Source organism: Hyperolius riggenbachi, chromosome 1 (assembly GCF_040937935.1).
Source record: "Hyperolius riggenbachi isolate aHypRig1 chromosome 1, aHypRig1.pri, whole genome shotgun sequence".
In the NCBI taxonomy this organism is placed as follows: Eukaryota; Metazoa; Chordata; class Amphibia; order Anura; family Hyperoliidae; genus Hyperolius; species Hyperolius riggenbachi.
Window position 1 is genome coordinate 661,136,380 of NC_090646.1, and position 6,000 is coordinate 661,142,379.

A 6,000-nucleotide genomic window follows, 5' to 3' on the forward strand; every position below is an offset into this window, starting at 1 on the left:
TTTGCGGTATTGTTTTTTGGACCCTGCATAGTTTGGCATGCGAAAGCAAATGCATATTTGCATGAGCATTGCCTCAAGAATAGCCAATTAGGCCGGATTTGCAAAGCCAGACTTGCTAGGGTTAAAGAGACTCCGTAACAAAAATTGCATCCTGTTTTTTATCATCCTACATGTTCCAAAAGCTATTCTAATGTGCTCTGGCTTACTGCAGCACTTTGTACTATCACCATCTCTGTAATAAATCAACTTATCTCTCTCTTGTCAGACTTGTCAGGCCTGTGTCTGAAAGGCTGCCAAGTTCTTCAGTGTTGTGGTTCTGTGATGCATCTCCCCTATTCAGGCCCCTCTCTGCACACTGCCTGTGTATTATTTAGATTAGGGCAGCTTCTCTCTTCTCTCTTATCTTTTACAAGCTGGATAAATTCTCCTCTGAGCTGGCTGGGCTTTCACATACAGAAGAATTACAGACAAGGGCAAAGCTGTCTGTACTCTGCAGGAAGAAACAGCCTGACACATCAGTGGATGAGAGCTGAAGGGGGAAAGAAACACACAAATGATCTCTTGAGATTCAGAAGGAAGGCTGTATACAGCCTGCTTGTGTATGGATGTATTTTCTATGTGCAGACATACTGTACATCAACCTACTTCCTGTTTTGGTGGCCATTTTGTTTGTTTACAAACAAACTTTTTAAAACTGTTTTTAACCACTTTTAATGCGGCGGGGAGCGGCGAAATTGTGACAGAGGGTAATAGGAGATGTCCCCTAACGCACTGGTATGTTTACTTTTGTGCGATTTTAACAATACAGATTCTCTTTAAACTTGGTTCTTGAGCACGCATACATTTTCTCATGGAAAGCCTACTTCTTCTTGCTTCAAGGTTGAGGCACATACTCTATTAGATAGATAGATGCGGCGTATGCTACGACGCGGGTTGGCTAGTCTTGTATATTAGTGTACACTATGGTCTGTATTATTATGTACCACATGTTCGTTTCTTACTTTGTACAGCGTCACGGAATATGTTAGCGCTTTATAAATCAATAATAATAATATCCCTCTCACTCCAGGTGTGCATTATAAAAGATCTAAAAATGTCAGTGAATTATCAGCAATTACTTTGCAAGCCTGGAATCTCTGCTCTATCTTCCCACACAGGTAACAAGTCACAGCTGCACATAGCAGGAGCCCCAACTTCCATCACAAAGTCTCTATTCCATACCCTGTCCGAGCCGGTTCAAGCATGAGGAACCTAGGCGTATGCTTAGGGCCTGGTAGGCATGGCCACTTAACAAAATTGACCACAATATCAGGGCTCACAATTTAATGGCCCTGTCATCATATAGAGGCAATTGTCAGAGAAGTAAGATAACCAACCTTATGGGAAGAAACCACAAATAGGAAGACTATAGGAACTCCAAGCAGATAGTACCCAGCCCTGAATTTGAATCGGAGACTCTAGAGTTTCAAGCGAGAGTTGCAACCACTGACCCACCATAGCACAGTTCACGTTGACAACATACACACCAGATGGTATGGGATATGTTATGGTGAATTCCCTGCTGGAAGTTCTCCTTTAAGTTAGGTGAGCAGATGACCTTTTAATCCCTTCCTGGAAGTGGAGCTTGAATTAGAGAGATGCCCACCACCACCCTCGGATGTGTCACGGTTACTATTTGTAACACTCCAGGAATTGCAAAGCTAATTATACCATCGGGTCTCGTCACGTCTGCAGCGAGACATGTCAACAGGTAGCCACGATGCTGTCCTTGGGCCTGGCTGGTTTCATAACAGCTATGTCCAACCTAAGCTGTATGCGCTGGTCCACCCTGGACTGACGTCTCAGGGTTTTGTGGATCGTAGACAGTTAAATCAGGTCCCGGTTCATTTTATCTATTGGTGAGATCTATATTTTGGAGTTCTCGAATGTCCATGACTTCTAATATATGGCTTTCTAGAGCAGCCTCCACTCCTCCTGATGGACAGCGAAACATCAATAATGCATAACTGACCTCTTACAGTGACTCTTTGTTCGTTATACACTAAATTAACTTCAGAGAGATGTCATAATCTCCTCTCTCCAAGATTTCAGATGGTTCTGGTCATCCTCTTTTGTAACCCAAAGTGCTCTTCTCCCCAAAGTTCCACAGAGACCTCAATGGAGGGCCTCCGACCTCTCTTTAAAAATGACTAAGCATAGCATCCCTTCTGGTAAAAGGAACTATAGGAAGGGACATCAGTCGGCAGGGCAGCTACCCACCCTCTTACCTCTCCATAGCTCTAATGACCAGAAGTGGTGGCATGGACACCCATGGAAGAAGCATCAGATGGCTTGGTCACTCATGTAGCATCCACTGTGGCCCATAAGGAAGATATCTTGATTACAGATCAGGGTTTTTTGGGAAAACATGCAAAATGGTCAACTGACTCTAAACTTGAAATTGCCGAAAGCAACTAGCACTCATCGTAGTTCTTTAGTTAGCAACAATCAGAGATTGTTTTAAAGTTTTTTTCTCAACCAAATATTTCAAATAATAAAAAAAGGAATGGATGGAAATGATCGGGGCTGTGAAGTCGGTACAAATATCATCCGACTCCAACTCCTTAGCTTATGCAACTTCTGACTCCAGGTACCCAAAAATTACTCAGACTCTTCGACTCTGGAGATGATGTGAACCTCAATCCAGTATCTTTTTGCTCAAACTTTCATAGGCAAGCAACAATCATTTCCTCAAGTCTCAAAACTTTTGACCCTGTCAGCAGGTTATTTGATCTGCTTTTCCTGAGATAATTGCTCCACCTGTGTCAGGTTTGAAGGTTGCCTCCACAATAGACAAATATACTGTATGGGTGCTGTATGTTACAGCCAGGAGTAGAGGATATGTCCAAAGTAAATCAGTTCTTCAATGCCATTGTCAGACAATGAAAGGAGGAAGGTAGCATCCAGTGCAGCTCTCAGTGGTGGGACTTGTGTTTATATCAGAAAAAGGAGAGAGAAGAGAGCACATCTATGGTGCAATACCTTTAATTCAGTTTGCAAATTTCAAAAGAAATGCACGTACATGATTGCATAAATTTGCAAGCATATCTCACATGCTCAATGTTCCACTCCTCGGATTTCGACCGTGGCCAGCGGGGGGCATCAACAAGGGTACGTGCTAGGTCTGGAGTCCAGGCAAGCTCCGCGTGCCGGGTTATAATGACGACAGCAAAGTGCTACTGGAAATGCATCCCTATGGATACCGTAGGGTCATATGCAAATTATAACCATAAATCATAGGAGTGTTTAGTAGGAGTAGGGAAGGACAAGTCAGCAGTAGCAGAGCAGGAAGTGGCTGGGGAGACATATGAACATGGAGATGGAGTGTTTAGCAGGAGCAGGGTGGAGCAGGGCAACAGTAGCAAAGCAGAAAGTGGCTGGGAAGTCATATGAAGGTGGAGCTGGAGTGTTAGCAGGAGTAGGGTGGAGCAGGGCAGCAGTAGCAGAGCAGGAAGTGGCTGGGAAGACATATGAAGGTGGAGTTGGAGGGTTTAACAGAAGTAGGGTGGAGCAGGGCAGTAGTAGCAGAGCAGGAAGTGGCTGGGAAGACATATGAAGGTTGAGTTGGAATGTTTAGCAGGAGTGGGGTTGAGCAGGGAAGCAGTAGCAAAGCAGGAAGTGGCTGGGGTGGAGTTGGAGTGTTTAGAAGGAGTAGAGTGGATGAGGGCAGCAGTAGCAGACCAGGAAGTGGCTAGGAAGACATATGAAGGTGGAGTTGGAGTGTTTAGCAGGAGTAGGGTGGAGCAGGGAAGCAGTAGCAGAGCAGGAAGTGGCTGGGAAGACATATGAAGGTGGAGTTGGAGTGTTTAGCAGGAGTAGGGTGGAGCAGGGAAGCAGTAGCAGAGCAGGGAGTGGCTGGGGAGACATATGAAGGTGGAGTTGGGGTGTTTAGCAGGAGCAGAGTGGAGCAGGGAAGCAGCAGCAGAGCAGGAAGTGGCTGGGGAGACATATGAAGGTGGAGTGTTTAGAAGGAGTAGGGTGCAGCAGGGCAGCAGCAGAAGAGCAGGAAGTAACTGGGAAGACATATGAAGGTGGAGTTGGAGTGTTTAGCAGGAGTAGGGTGGAGCAGCAAAGCAGCAGCAGAGCAGGAAGTAGCTGGGAAGGAATATGAAGGTGGAGTTGGAGTGTTTAGCAGGAGTAGGGTTGAGCAGGGAAGCAGTAGCAAAGCAGGAAGTGGCTGGGGTGGAGTTGGAGTGTTTAGAAGTAGTAGAGTGGATGAGGGCAGCAGTAGCAGACCAGGAAGTGGCTAGGAAGACATATGAAGGTGGAGTTGCAGTGTTTAGCAGGAGTAGGGTGGAGCAGGGCAGCAGTAGCAGAGCAGGAAGTGGCTGGGAAGACATATGAAGGTGGAGTTGCAGTGTTAGCTAGAGATGGGAAGTTCGGATCTTTTCAATGATCCGGATGATTCGAATCGGATCATTGAAAAGATCCGGATCTTTGATCCGAATCTCGGATCATTTTACAAGGGAAGCATTCGGGGGTGAAATGACTAGCAGGACAGGAGGAAGGGAGGGGGGTGGACACACAGAGAAGGGGAGAAGATGCACAGAGGGCAGGGAGTGGACAGAGAAGGGAGGAGGGACGAGCAGCGAGCAGAAATGTTTGCACACAATACCCACATGCTGCAATCATATGCTTTACCTATATTTCACCTATATGTTCATCTGTACACCTTGAATGGAAACGTCGCACACTGTGAAAGAAAGCATTCCCAGAAGATAAGTGCAGCTGATCATATTGCCCTGCAATCAGTGCCTGCAAAGTTACTGAGCTGTGCTGAGCTGAGCCAAAAGTTTCCAATGTGATCACTGTGCAGCACTAAGGAACAGCCAGCCTATAATGGGCAGCACTGTTATAGCCAGTATGTGTGCTCTACACATATCTGGCAGTGGCACCCATGTCCCCTCTCTCTCATCTACCTGTGGCTGCAAGGCTGGATCCCCTCCAACTCAGGGATCCATCCCTGCTCTGCTTCCAGGACCCCGCTGCCCGCTAAGAGGGGGCGTGTCGCTCCTGGCCCCGCCCCTTTTGCGATCCGAATCACTCATTTTGATGATTCGACTCACAAAATAGATTCGGATCAAAGATCCGAATCGTTCATGATCCGGACAACACTAGTGTTAGCAGGAGTAGGGTGGAGAAGGGCAGCAGTAACAGAGCAGAAAGTGGCTGGGAAGACATATGAAGATGGAGTTGTGGTATGTCAGTTGGTTGCTCAGGCAACTGGCAAGCACACGTATCCGGCAATCCCCGTCTGTGCAGATACTAGGGACTTTGCTTTACATAGAGGTGTAAAAATTGGCCAATCAATATTGCACGTGTGTATGTACCGTTAAGTTATAAATACACTGGGAATGAATAACACCTGTAGTGATTTTGAATGATTGCTTGGGGTGACAGTTTACCTGTGATCAGTGCACAGTGAGAAGCAATAAGCCTCTTCTGTGCTGTGTAGAGGGGAGGGGGGAGTGAGCAGGAGGCGGAGCTGCAGCAGAAACAACATTAGCTGTTATTTGGGGTGATGGAAGTTTAGCTTTAGTGGAGGCTAATAGCTCTGCAGGGAATAGACCGATTCCCTTGCGAAATCGGAAGAGACAAGATGAAGAGAGACTCCGGTGGAAATCAGGACATGCTGTGCGGCGCCGCTGGAGTCCGGGCTCTTCTCTCTTGGCGGGGTTAATGTGCCTCGCTGCTGGCACAGATCGTTCTGCTTTTAATCACGCTAAGTGAGGACCTGTCATGTTTCTCAAGTACAAAATGGAAAAAGTCAGCACAAACAGTTGCTGCTATTCATTGCCTGTGAGTCAGCGTGCTCTATGTATGGAGGCGGCTGAAGTGTCAGCATGATAGAGAGACCTGTGATATTAACAGTGGCTGGGCTGCAGCACCATAATAGGTGCCAGACAGGCCAAGCTACCTGGCCCTCCCATAACGGACGCCCAGCGCCCGCCGGCCTCCCCA